This window comes from Bombina bombina, chromosome 2 (assembly GCF_027579735.1).
Source record: "Bombina bombina isolate aBomBom1 chromosome 2, aBomBom1.pri, whole genome shotgun sequence".
NCBI classification, from domain to species: Eukaryota; Metazoa; Chordata; class Amphibia; order Anura; family Bombinatoridae; genus Bombina; species Bombina bombina.
Genome location: NC_069500.1, coordinates 1,318,948,081 through 1,318,962,763, shown reverse-complemented (window position 1 = coordinate 1,318,962,763; position 14,683 = coordinate 1,318,948,081). Strand labels below are relative to the sequence as shown.

The following is a 14,683-nucleotide window of genomic DNA, read 5'->3' as shown; positions in this document are numbered from 1 at the left end:
ATTGAAAGAAGGTAACGTTTAACAAAGGAGACTAAGAGAAAGACCTAATTTGTTAACTGAAGTATACGGGGGGGATTTAAAATTGTACGCTCTATCAGAATCATGAAGAATTATAACACCAAGTTAATTAGTCTTGTATGTTATTTATAGCAATGTTATTTTTATGCTAGTCATTCTGTAGCACGATTATGATCAGGATATGGTTCAGAGAAACGTACCAGCATTGGTTCATTGCACTGAGCATGACAAGCACTTTAGGACTGTGATTTATACACATTATGAAGAGAAATTATTTATTCTGGCACAAAATCTTCCAGGAGAAAATTACTAACTGTATTTTTAACTTCATTATATACAATATCTCAAAAACACAGACTGATATATTGTTAACTTTAGTAGTAACTTTATATTACCACAGGGGAACAATATTTATATCTGGCATTTAAGTATATACACAGGCAGTTATAAAGTGTAAACAAAATACAGAAACGCATTTTAATAAATATTTTTTATTTAAACTGAAAAAATATTCTAATAACTAAGTATGTGGTCTAGTCAGATCAAAATGGTTTCAATATAATACAGTCCCCAACAGTCACCTGACTTTAAAACACAAAAAAAATAAAAATTAGTGTACAGGGCAAGTTGGACAAAATAAAGGTAACTTTATATTTTAAAGTGCAAATGTAATAATTTACAGCTTCATTGTGCATTTAATTCATGGTTTCAAAATCCCTTTAAACCAACAGACTTTATACTGAAAGTCAGGGATTGCCAACTTACTAACACATGGGAGCTACAGATCAATATTTTAGAAGACTTAGGGTCATATTTATCATACAGAGCTTGAAGGGCCGTGTTTCTGGTGAGTCTTCAGACTCGCCAGAAACACCAGTTATGAAGCAGCGGTCTAAAGACGGCTGCTCCCTAACCCTGTCTGCCTGCTCTGAGCAGGCAGACAGACATCGCCGGAAATCAACCCGATCGAGTACGATCGGGTTGATTGACACCCCCTGCTGGCGGCCGATTGGCCGCGAGTCTGCAGGGGGCGGTGTTGCACCATCAGCTCTTGTAAGCTGCTGGTGCAATGCTGAATACGGCGAGCGCATTGCTCACCATATTCAGCGAGGTCTGGCGGACCTGATCCGCAGTGTCGGATCAGGTCCACCAGACCTTGATAAATAGAGCCCTTACGGTCACATTTATGGTTATAAAACAAATTATAATATATATTCTAAATATTTCAAGCAGCATGTTTAATTAGTGTGGTTCCTAAGGATAAAGATAAAAGATCACTGACTGATAAGGAAGTCTCCCATAGTTGTATTGGTTGATATTTACTTCACTTTAAAGGGCCAGTAAACCTAAAAAATAATGTTATATAATTCTGCACATAGTGCAGAATTATATAACATTATATTAGCAGCAGCTTTATAAAACCTAATATTCCCTGTGAATTTTTATAAAAAATGACCGTTTTTCAGACCCGCTCTCTGTGCTCTTCTGAGCGGGTCTGTTTTTATCACAGAGCGCATCTGGTCAGCTGTCTAGTCACAGCCCGGCCCGACCGCGCCATTATACTGAGTGCAGCCCGCTCCTGCTCTGTCTGACAGCGGGAGCGAGCTGCACTGAGTATAATGGCGCGGTCGGGCCGGGCTGTGACTGGATAGCTGTCCAGATGCGCTCTGTGATAAAAACAGACGTGCTCAGAAGAGCACAGAGAGCGGGTCTGAAAAACAGTCTTTTTTTATTAAAATTCACAGGGAATATTAGGATGTATAAAGCTGCTGCTAATATAATGTTATATAATTCTGCACTATGTGCAGAATTATATAACATTATTTTTTAGGTTTACTGGCCCTTTAAAGTGAAGGTAAAGTTTGAAGCTTTTGAAGACATAAATTCATTACTTAATCTTAGCATAATCTAATCACTAACAAACGGCGAGATTACGAGTTTTTCATTATGAGCTGTGCGGTGCTAACGAGCAGTTTTGTCTCACCGCTCACTTACCTGCAGCGCTGATATTACGGGTTTTTACAAACCTCTCGTTAAAAGACAAGAAGTGAGCGTTGAGCAAAATTGTGCTCTTTACCGCACTCCAATACCTGATCTGATCTGGTCGTACGTGCTCGTTCACGATTTCCCCATAGGAATCAATGGGGAGAGCCGGCTGAGAAAAAGTCTAACACCTGCCAAAAAGCAGCGTAAAACTCAGTAACGCAGCCCCATTGATTCCTATGGGGAAATACATTTTATGTTTACACCTAACACCCTAACATGAACCCCGAGTCTAAACACCCCTAATCTTACACTTATTAACCCCTAATCTGCCGCCTCCGACATCGCCGACACCTACATTATATTTATTAACCCCTAATCTGCCGCTCCGGGCACCGCCGCCACCTACATTATACTTATGAACCCCTAATCTGTTGCCCCCAACATCGCCGACACCTACATTATATTTATTAACCCCTAATCTCCCTCCCCCAATGTCGCTGCAACCCAACTACACTTATTAACCCCTAATCTGCCGCCCCAACGTCGCTGACACTATAATAAACATATTAACCCCTAAACCGCCGCACTCCCGCCTCGCAAACATTAGTTAAATATTATTAACCCCTAATCTGCCGTCCCTAACATCGCCGCCACCTACCTACATTTATTAACCCCTAAACCTAAGTCTAACCCTAACCCTAACACCCCCTAACTTAAATATAATTGCAATAAATCTAAATAAAAATTAATATTATTACCTAAATAATTCCTATTTAAAACTACTTACCTATAAAATAAACCCTAAGATAGCTACAATATAACTAATAGTTACATTGTAGTTATCTTAGGGTTTATTTTTATTTTACAGGCAAGTTTGTATTTATTTTAACTAGGTAGAATAGTTATTAAATAGTTATTAACTATTTAATAACTACCTAGCTAAAATAAATACAAAAGTACCTGTAAAATAAAACCTAACCTAAGTTACAATAACACCTAACCTAACGCTACAATTAAATAAATTAACTAAATTAAAAACAATTAAATTAATTAAATTAAATTAGCTAAAGTACAAAAAAAATAAACACTAAATTACAGAAAATAATAAACAAATTACAAGATAATTACACTAATTACACCTAATCTAATAGCCCTATCAAAATAAAAAAAGCTCCCTCAAAATAAAAAAAAAACCCTAGCCTAAACTAAACTATCAATAGCCATTAAAAGGGCCTTTTGCGGGGCATTGCCCCAAAGAAATCAGCTCTTTTACCTGTAAAAAAAATACAGCCAACCCCCCCCAACAGTAAAACCCACCACCCACACAACCAACCCCCCAAATAAAATACTATCTAAAAAAACCTAAGCTCCCCATTGCCCTGAAAAGGGCATTTGGATGGGCATTGCCCTTAAAAGGAGAGTTAGCTCTATTGCAGGCCCAAACCCTAAACTAAAAATAAAACCCACCCAATACACCCTTAAAAAAACCTAACACTAACCCCCTGAAGATCGACTTACAGTTCTGAAGACCGGACATCCATCCTCAAGGAAGTGGCAGAAATCTTCATCCAAGCCGGGCCGAAATCCTCAACGAAGCCCGGAGAAATCTTCATCCAAGCCGGGTGAAGTGGTCCTCCAGACGGGCAGAAGTCTTCATCCAGACGGCATCTTCTATCTTCATCCATCCGACGCGGAGCGGGTCCATCTTCAATCAGCCAATAGGATTGAGCTTGCATTCTATTGGCTGATTGGAACAGTCAATAGAATGTAAGCTCAATCCTATTGTCTGATTGGATCACGGCAGATTAGGGGTTAATAATATTTAACTAATGTTTGCGACGCGGGAGTGCGGCGGTTTAGGGGTTAATATGTTTATTATAGTTGCGGCGATGTCCGGAGCGGCAGATTAGGGGTTAATAATTTTATTATAGTGTTTGCGATGCGGAAGGGCCTCGGTTTAGGGGTTAATAGGTAGTTTATGGGTGTTAGTGTACTTTTTAGCACTTAAGTTATGAGTTTTATGCTTGTACCAGGCGTTGTACCATCAAACTCTTAACTACTGACTTTTAAATGCGTTAGGACTCTTGACGGGGAAGGGTGTACCGCTCACATTTTGGCCTCCCAGGACAGACTCGTAATACCGGCGCTATGGAAGTCCCTTAGAAAAAAGACTTTACGAAGTTTGCGTAAGTCGTTTTGCGGTAAGGCCAAAAAAGTGTGCGGTGACCCTAAACCTTCAAGACTCGTAATACCAGCGGGCGTAAAAAAGCAGCGTTAGGACCTGTTAACGCTGCTTTTTTACCCTAACGCACAACTCGTAATCTAGCCGTTAGAGTTTCTATTACTTTTAAAATTTTCAATGTATATACATTTATCTAAACGCTACGGTTTTGATGGTGACTCCTCCCTCCCTCTAGTTCCTGCTTTGTTGGTCTGTGACCAGTGTTCCCTCTAAGGACAGTTTTGTATGCAGCCCAGAAGTGAAACAGTTAACAAGAGAACCATACCTTGCCATCTGCATTGTGTAGTGTTTGCTAATTGCAGGGTGTGGTTACCTAATTAACTGTTTCACTGCTGGGCCGCACACAAAACTGGCCTTAGAGGGAACACTGTCTGTGACGTATAGAGCGGTCCCACTCGCTGTATACGTCTCTCAAAATCGCATGCACGATGATCAGATCAGATGCTCTGATCAACCGCGCCTGCGCAAATCGGCAATTGAACTCTACTGCGCATGCGAAGCCATTACCCAAATGAGAAACGGGAGCGCGCAAGGGATTCCATATAAATAATAAAAAATAGCGCATGCGCAGAGGATAAAGGAGGCGGGTGATATGGAGTGACGGCCGCCTAACGGCAAGATTATCAATTGGATAATCGAAACATGTGATAGAACAAAAAAAAAACAAAAAACGGGTTGAATTTGTGGACCAACAGTAATTGATTTAAAACGCTGATAACTTGAATTACACTAAAAGTTAGAACGTTTGATGAATGAAAGTGATAATGATTTTCAACAAAGAATGACATACTTGATCGGCATCAAGGTAAGTTTACCTTCACTTTAATGTCTCTTTGAGCAAGATTTAGCATTAAAGTGATTGTAAATTTAGATGCTAACGTGCCCGTTTTTTAAAAATTTGATTAAAAACAGGGGCACTTTAATTCATCAAAATTTACATTTCACTCGTGTTGTGAAAAAATACATACATTTTAATCTTGACAGCCCACCCAGCTTCCTCCGCCCCCTTTGCAAAGCCTCTTCCTGGGTCTAAAATGAGGACCGATCCATCATTTCTGACGTCAGAAATGGCTTGCGATGACCGGGGGAAGCTGGAGCAGCTGTCAAGTTTAAAAGGTAAGTATTTTTTCACATTTAGTGAAATGTAAATTTTGATAAATTAAAGTGCCCCTGTTTTTAATCGAATTTTTAAAAACCGTGCACTTTTGCATAAAAATTTACATTCACTTTAAAGTTCTCCTATTTTTGCGCCTAAAAATGTGCACACGATTTAATGCACCTATTTATCATTATAAAATGCACCTAAAAATAAGCAAGGTCGACTGTAAAATTCTCCTACTTAGTTTGCGTTCGCCTAAGCACATATGAGCACCAAAAAACAGGTTAAATTAGATAGCCACAGTCGTATTTTCTATTATACACCTTGTTAAATTGACTAGTTACTTATTTATCATTTTGTTTGCGCCTAGAGCGGTCTTAAAGTTCTCCTTCAAATGCTTTCATTAAAGTTCTCCATAAGTACTGTGGAGAACAGCTATAGAAATCAGTTACCATAAAAGATAAATTCCTTTCTTTCCTGGCAGGGAGAGTCCACAACATTATTCCTTACTGTTGGGAAATACAACACCTGACTACCAGGAGGAGGCAAAATCCTCCCAGTCATTCGGTTGAGGGAACAAGGAAAAGTAGGAGAAACATCAGGGTATAAAGGTGCCAGAAGATAGTATAAAAAGGGAGCCGCCCAAACAAAATATCTTTAAAAATTGTTAACTCTCCCTGCCAGAAAAGAAAGGAATTTATCTGTTAAGCATAAATGTACTATTCTTTCCATAAGGCAGGGAGAGTCCATGATTTCATTCCTTACTGTTGGGAAAACCATACCCAAGGTCTAGAGGACACTGAAGGAATAACGGGAGGGAACTAAAAGGAGGCGGACCCTAATCGAAGGGTACCACAGCCTGCAAAACCTTTCTCCCAAAAGCTGCTTCAGCCGAAGCAAACACATCAAACTTGTCAAATTTAGAGAAACAAGTATGGTTTAAGCACAGTACAACTGCTGTGTTAACCAAAAGGATAACAGAGGTGCGCCAATATATACAATCATATGTGATAATATTAACTTATGAGATGCCAATATCAACGTTTTTGTACTCTATAAGATACAATAGAAAGGATATTATTATGTTGTAAAAATATATAGATAATTCCCGACAAGATAAGAGGAGAAAGAGAGTCTTAAATACTTAGGATAAGTCCCTCTAGTACAGTGTTTTTCAACCAGTGTGCCTTGGCACACTAGTGTGCCATGAGAGATCCTCAGGTGTGCCGCGGCAGACTGACAACAGTGTGACATATTTTTAAAATTTTACTTGTTTTTTATTCTGGGCCGTTTTTTTATTTTGAGTGAGATGATGACTGAGGGTAACAGCGCAGCGGCAGCTCGCTTCCCTGACCCGTGTCCACACTTGGAAGGAACCCCCACCCACCACAACATGTGTCTAGTGCCGGCTCTTCACGCCGCAACACTTCAATCCCCCATGCATGCTGGCGCAACTTTGCTCCTCCACCAGAACAGTTCCAGCCAGCGGGAGTGTCCCTCTTTCAAATTTTGAAATATTGGGAGGTATGTGACAGGCTCATCAGGCATCATCTACAACCATGACATATTGACATTCATTCACAGACAATCATTATGATTGTTTGTGAATGAATGTCAATATGTCATGTTTTGTATTTTGTAAAATTTTGGGATGATGGTGTGCTGCAGGATTTTTTAATGTAAAAAAGTGTGCCACGGCAAAAAAAAGGTTGAAAATCACTGCTCTAGTAGATACTCAGACCAATATTGGTCAATGTGGATAAAAAGTTCATCAATCCGATGATGAGCAGCTCTCTCCAAGTTGTATGCAGAGATAATAGATGTCCTGGAAGACAAAAAGAAAAAAGAGGCGCTCTTGGTGCAGCAACTTCCAATTAGCACAACAACGAACTTCTGGTTGTTGTGCTGATTGGAACTTGCTGCACCAAGAGCGCCTCTTTTTTCTTTTTGTCTTCTAGGACATCTATTATCTTGTCAAATTTAGTAAGGGGGATCAGGTAGCCACCTTACAAATCCACTCCATAGAGGCCTCGTTCTTAAAAGAACAGGAAGAAGCTACTGCTCTAGTGGAATGAGCTGTAATCCTCTCCGGAGGCTGTTATCCCGCTGTATCATAAGCTAGACGGATGACACTCCTAGACCAGAAAGACAAGGAAGACGTAGTGGCCTTCTGACCCCTACGTTTACCTGCATAGATGACAAAGACAAAGATTGTCTGAACTCCTTAGTAGCCTGAAGGTAAAATTTCAAGGCACGAGCCACATCTAGATTGTGAAGTAAACGTTCCTTCACCGAGGAAGGATTGGGATCAAAAGGAAGGAACAACAATCTCCAAGGCTCCAAGGAGCCACCCTTCTAAACACAGGCCTGATCCTAGTCAAGACCTTAACAAAGGACTGCACATCCGGAAGCTCAGCTAATCTCTTGTGCAGCAACACCGACAGGGCCGATAGCTATACCTTATGCCAAGAAAAACCACGCTCTTAACACCAGTGCAGATAAGTCCACCACACCTTATGGTAGATGCGTCGAGTAACCGGCTTACAAGCTTGAACCAAAGTGTCAATAACACTCTCAGAGAAACCACTCTTGGCTAAGACTAAGCATTCAGTCTCCACGCAGTCAGCCTCAGAGAATGTAGGAAGGGTCCCTATGACAGGGTAACCTCCATGGAGGAGATGAGGACATCCCCACCAGATCCGTGAACCAAGTCCTTCACGGCCAGGAAGGAGCAATTAGAATCACCGGTGCTCACATCTGCTTGATCCGAGCCACCCCACGGGGGAGAAGAGGTAATGGAGGAAATAGATATATGAGTCTGAACCTCTAGGGAACCACTAGAGCATCCATTAGTACTGCTTGAGGATCCCTCAATCTCGACCCGTACCTGGGTAGTTTGGCATTTAGACGGGAGGCCATGAGGTCTATCTCTGTCATCCCCCATCTGGAGCATATCTCTGCAAATATCTCGGGGTGGAGAGACCATTCCCCTGGGTGAAAAGATTGCCTGCTGAGGAAGTCTGCTTCCCAGTTGTCCACCCCCGGAATGTGGATTGCTGACAGCATACAGTTGTGGGTCTCCACCCATTCCAGGATCTGAGAAACCTATCTCATCGCTAAGGAACTCCTCATTCCTCCCTAATGGTTGATATAGGCTACCAAAGTTATATTGTCCGATTGGAATTTGATAAACTGGAACGAACCCAGAAAGGGCCAAGCCTTCAGGGCATTGAATATTGCCCGAAGTTTCAAGATATTGATCAGCAACATGGACTCCTCCTGAGTTCACAGACCCTGTGCCTTCCTGGCACCCCAATTGGCTAACCAGCCGGATAGACTTGCGTCCATAGTCACAATCTTCCAGGATGATCTCATGAAGTACGTGTCTTGGGACAAGTGATCTTGACAGCGCCACCAAGAGAGTGAATCTCTCGGCAGGCTGTCCAGAATTATCTGTTGGGACAGGTCAGAATGGTCGCCGTTCCATTGTCTTAGCATGCATAGTTGTAAGGGTCTGAGATGGAATATGGCAAAGGGAATGATGTCCATACAAGACACCAAGGCCAATCACCTCCATACACTGGACCACCAAAGGACTTACGGAGGCCTGGAGGGCAAGGCAAGCTGATGTTAGCTTGCAACGTCTCTGATCCGTTAGAAAGATTTTCATGGATACCGAGTCTATAACTGTACCAAGGAAATTCAACCTGGTATGTGAAGTAAGAGAATTCCGAGTGCTCCCTTGCTAGATGAAAAGATGGTGCCTGTACCTAAATATCGTCCAGGTAAGGTGCTACTTCGATACCTTGTGTTCTGGCAACCGCTAGGAGAGCTCCCAGAACCTTTGTAAATATTCTTGGAGCAGCAGCTAAGCCAAACGGAAGTGCTATGAACTGGAAGTGTTGGTTCCAGAAATGCAAACCTCAGGAATTGAAAATGTTCCCTGTGTATCGGAACGTGAAGGTATGCATCTTCACGTTCCTTCAGGTCTATGGTAGTCATAAACTGTCGTTCCTGAACCAGAGGAAGGATTGATCTTATTGTCTCCATCTTGAAGGATGGGACACTTAGAAATCTGTTTAGGCACTTCAAGTCCAGAATTGGACAAAAAGTTCTCTCCTTCTTGGAAACCACAAAGAGGTTTCAATAGAACCCCAGACCTCTTTTTGATGCAGGTACTGGGACAATTACTCCTAAAGAGACAAGGTCCAGTATGCAACCTAAAAAGGCAGTCCTCTTCTCTGGTCTTGTAGACAGTCTGGAGAGAAGGAATCTGCCCCTGGGCAGATGAGACTTGAATCCTATTCGGTATCCCTGAGATACGACCTCCAGAACCCAAGGGTCCTGAACATCCTGAAACCAAGTGTCTGAGAAAAGCGACAATCTGCCCCCTACTCTATCCGATCCCGGATTGGGGGCCGCCCCTTCATGCCGACTTGTTATCGGCGGGCTTCTTTGCCTGTTTGGACTTGTTCCAGGACTGAGCCAGCTTTCAAATACTCTTGGGATGCTTGGGCTTGGATGAGGATTAAGATTGTTGGGACTTGTCCGAACGAAAGGAAGGAAAATTTGACGACTGTAGTCCCTTAGGTCTGTTCTTCTTATCCTGTGGCAGGAAGGCTCCTTTCCCTTTGGTAACCATGGAAATGATGGAATCCAGACCTGGTCCAAATAACCTGGATTTAGAAGTCATATCCTCAGACCAAGACTTCAACCAGAGAGCCCGGCGGGCTAGAACCGCAAAACCTGAAGCCTTTGTGTTCAGGCGAATAATTTGTATATTCGCATCACAGATGAAGGCGATAGCAATTCTTAATGCCTTAATTTTCTCCTGAATATCCTCGAGCGGAAATTCCACTTCAATATGTTCAGACAGAGAGTCGCACCAGCAGGTAGCTGCTCCCGCCACTACGGCTACTGCTACCGCAGGTTGGAATAAAAATCCCATGCATGAACAACTTCTTGTCCATAGGCTCTCTAAAGGATGAACTATCCTTAAGGGGGATAGTAGTACGCTTTGATAGCGTCAAAATGGCGCCATTCACCTTAGGTATGGAACCCCACAATTCTATTTGAGAGTCAGGGACCGGAAACAATTTATTAAAAGTTGCAGAGGTAGAAAAGGAAGTCCTGATTCTTTTCCATTCGTTACTAATAATGTTCGCCATACGAACTGGTACAGGAAAAGTCTGTGGGACCTTCCTGTCTTCGTAGACCCTGTCTAACTTAGGGATCTTAGGTTCCTTAAGTAGCTTAGCCTCTGAAACCTCTAGCGTAGACAGGACCTCCTTTAGTAAAATACGCAAATGTTTAATTTTGAATCTAAAGGAGGGTTCCGCCACTGGAGGAGACTTAGTAACAGATGTCTCCAACTCAGAAAGTTCACCCTCTGACGTACAGAGGTTAACTCATCCTCGGATAGCTGAGACATACAGGCTAGATCTTACATTTCCCAGAGATAGGTAGGGTACTCAGAGATACAGACACCGCCAATTGTAGCTGAGAGGTAAAGCCCGCAGGAAAAAGGCCCCCTCCAGATGGAGAATTATCTGTGCCGCGGGGAACTGCTTGTGAAGCGGTTTGAGTTGACAGGGCAGAAATCTCTCGGGTCATAGAATCCTGAGAGATTGATGGCTCAGAGGAACTAATTGTGCTATGGGTATTGGCAGACTTAGCTCCCTTCTTAGACTTTAAAACAGTGCTTAGGCAATTGGAACAAAATTGAGCAGGTGGGCAAACCACAGCCTCCTCACAATTTAAACAGGTATTATTATTCACTATAGAAGGAGTGGAACCCTCTAAGTATCAGATTCCTCCATAGCTTTGGTATGTAATTCCACAGATGGAGTAAAAAACGTTACAAAATACAAGCGTTTTTAATATAAACAGGCACCTTTACAATCCCAATGGCTGGGGCACTCACCACCTCGTAGACCCAGACAAATTATCAGTGAAACACTCTCCTCAGGAGTGCTGTCTGCAGCAGGATCGCAAGGATGTGAAAGATTCCGCACCCGGTCACGTGGTGCTCAAGACAGGACTTTCATTGCTATGCAAAAGAGTGTTAAGCTAATATAAGCTGCACAACACTCAAAAACAAAAGTGTCTGTTCCTAAGCCAAAAGCACACAGTCTTATAAGCCCAAAAACTAAAGTGAAACCTGTCTATTCCCAAGCCAAAAGCACACAGTCTTATGAGCCTAAACCTAATGCAGAACATAAATCCCCATAACTGTTTCCAATAATCTCCTTAAAATATATTAACCCTTGATCCTATTGAGGTATAGAGGAGTCACACTGTGACCCTATACAGCAGTCCCTGCTATAACAATAAAGTGGACTTACCCTTTAGGATCCATGCTGTGGAACAGATACAGCCTCTTAAGTGTGACAGCCTTGTAGCAACGCTCTGACAGGGACCTGAGTGATTAAAAGCAAGCAGTGAAACTCGTCAACACTGATTGCTCAGGAGTTGTTAGCTAACAGCCTGGATGGTTTTGCAGAAAAACTTTCCCTGCACCTCCAGACTCTAACTTTCATCAATACTCTCACTGAGAGGTTTATATGATTACTTAAAATTTCAGTCCTCTCTTGAAGGGAACATACCCATTACAAGACTATCCAAATCTTCTGACAATTCTCTGCCACCTCCTCTAGTGACGAAAGGCAAAGAATGACTGGGAGGATAGGGGAAGTGGGAGGGATATTTAAGCCTTTGGCTGGGGTGTCTTTGCCTCCTCCTGGTGGCCAGGTGTTGTATTTCCCAACAGTAAGGAATGAAGTTGTGGACTCTGCCTGCCTTATGGAAAGAAAATAAATCTTGGAGCTGCCGCACAATGTGGAGATAACATTGTGCAGTACCTACTCTGCAGTAAAAAATTCAAGACAAAAATATGAAACTTTATGATGTAAATATATATATATATATATATATATATATATATATATATATATATATATATATATACATATGTGTGTGTGTTTTATATTATCTTATGTTCTGGGAATTATTTATGTTTTATTATTTTAAAAAAAGGAATGTTTGTCTACTATATATATATATATACGATTATGGTGGAAAATTTGACCCTTTTAAAAAATATACATTTTAGTACTTTTGGGTATTTCAGTGAACATGAGCTAGCAAGAGAATGTGCTTATTCTCAATGATAAATGAAGTGCATAGACTAATTCGACAAGAAGAAATATATCATTACATCGCCTGAACTCGCTTATGGAAAAGCACAAAAAAGGCGCTTCTCTTAAGGTGTGCTGAGGTGAACGCATAGGAGAATTATAAGGGGAAAACTGATTGTGCTTGATAAATCTTGCTCTTTACGTTCCTTTGCATTTTATAGAAGCTAAAACCTATTTCTTAATTAAGCAATTAAGCTGTAATCAAAATACTCTTATTACAAAAATTAAATACTATAATATAATAAAATATAATGCTAATGCTATTCTTAGATAGTTTTATATATAATTCAAAGTTCCTGAAATTTTTTTATTTTTTTTTATTTTTACTAAATGAGGAGGAGAATACATCCACGTTTAGTTAAAGGGACACTGAACCCAAATTTTTTCTATCGTGATTCAGATAGAGCATGCAATTTTAAGCAACTTTCTAATTTACTCCTATTATCAAATTCTTTTCATTCTCTTGATATCTTTATTTGAAATGCAAGAATGTAAGTTTAGATGCTGGCTCATTTTTGGTGAACACACTGTGTTGTTCTTGCTGATTGGTGGGTAAATTCACCTACCAATAAAAAAGTGCTTTCCATGGTCCTGAACCAAAAAAATAGCTTACATGCCTTCTTTTTTAAATAGAGAAAGATTGATATTAGGAGAGAAATAGAAAGTTGTTTAAAATTGAATGCTCTATCTGAATCACAAAATAAAAAATTGGGTTCAGTGTCCCTTTAATGGTTGCATTGAGATAGATTACATTTGCAATTATAGCCTGATTGAGAGGCCAGGATTGGGAGATTCAGCTTATGTATATTGCATCTTTATTATAGAGACATTAAACACTAAATAAATCATCGATAGAATGATGTATTCAGAGCAAATATTAGCTGAGAATAATATATACATGTATTTTTAAAATGATATTAGTTGTTTAAATATTGAAAATATATGGGTAACATTCTAATGTCCATTAAGTAGTGGGCGCCGCCATATTGTAACTTAGGGTTTCTTTTTCTACTAAAGCCAATTAGGGACAGTAATAAATGGCTTACTAGAGTGTGCAACGAATGACTGCGTGGAATATAGCTTTGTCTGAACTTCCACTTTTAACAGGGATTTGGAAAGCCCACAATATTCAGAATTAAATTACAGGAAAAGGGAACAAAATAAACAATGTGTCCCTCTATGCATCAGGCATAGAGGGACACATTATATGTTATTTTCACATATAAGTTGGCACCATTTACAGTGAGATTTGTTACATTCTGTGTAAGCTCCTATACTGGGGTCCGTTTGCAGCAGACCAATCTCAGGTTTAGTGGTTGTTTAAATGCCAGTATCTGGGGCTGAGGAAATATTTCTTTAAGTATGGGGTCCTCTGAGAGTGCTTGCTGTAGGTTTATAATAATAATAATTTTATGTATTTCCTCTATAGTTGGTTTTAGATAAAAACACCACAGGAAAGGCTTCTGCAATACAAAGCAAAAACAAAACACAACAATGACCCCTCTGGTAGTTACCTATAACCCAACTCTTGAGGAAAAAAGCTAAATTATCAAAGACCTTCCTACAGCCAGCACTCTCAGAGGACCCCATACTTAAAGAAATATTTCCCAAGCCCCCGATACTGGCATTTAAACAACCACCAAACATGAGACTAAGATTGGTCGGCTGCAAACTGACCCAAGAAAAGGATCTTACACAGAATGGCACCGTACAATGCAACAAACTGCAAACTGTGCCAACATATACTGTATGTGAAAATAGCAGCCAGACAAAAAAACATACAACATTAAGGGACCATATTCATGCACATCTGCAAACGTGGTGTACATGATACAGTGTACAGCGTGTGATCAAGGATGCTACATTTAGCCACCAATCAGCAAGCACTACCCAGGTGCTGAACAAAAAATGGGCCAGCCCCTAAGATTACATTCCTGCTTTTTCAAATAAAGATACCAAGAGAATGAAGAATAATTGATAATAGGAGTAAATTAGAAAGTTGCATAAAATTGCATGCTCTATCTGAATCATGAAAGAAGAAAAAAAGTCTCTTGTATATCTAATTATTTTCTTCTTCTTTTTTGTCACCACTACTTTACTTTTATTTGAACTAATTTATATATTACTTTTATTTGAACTAAT

The 14,683-nt window shown here is 40.5% G+C and overlaps 1 protein-coding gene across 1 annotated transcript in view; it reads right to left on the bottom strand.

Moving 5' to 3' along the window:
- The window catches only part of HTRA3 (HtrA serine peptidase 3), a 148,119-nt gene that overhangs the window by 66,266 nt on the left and 67,170 nt on the right, over positions 1-14,683 (bottom strand). The gene's annotated exons all lie outside the window — the stretch shown is intronic.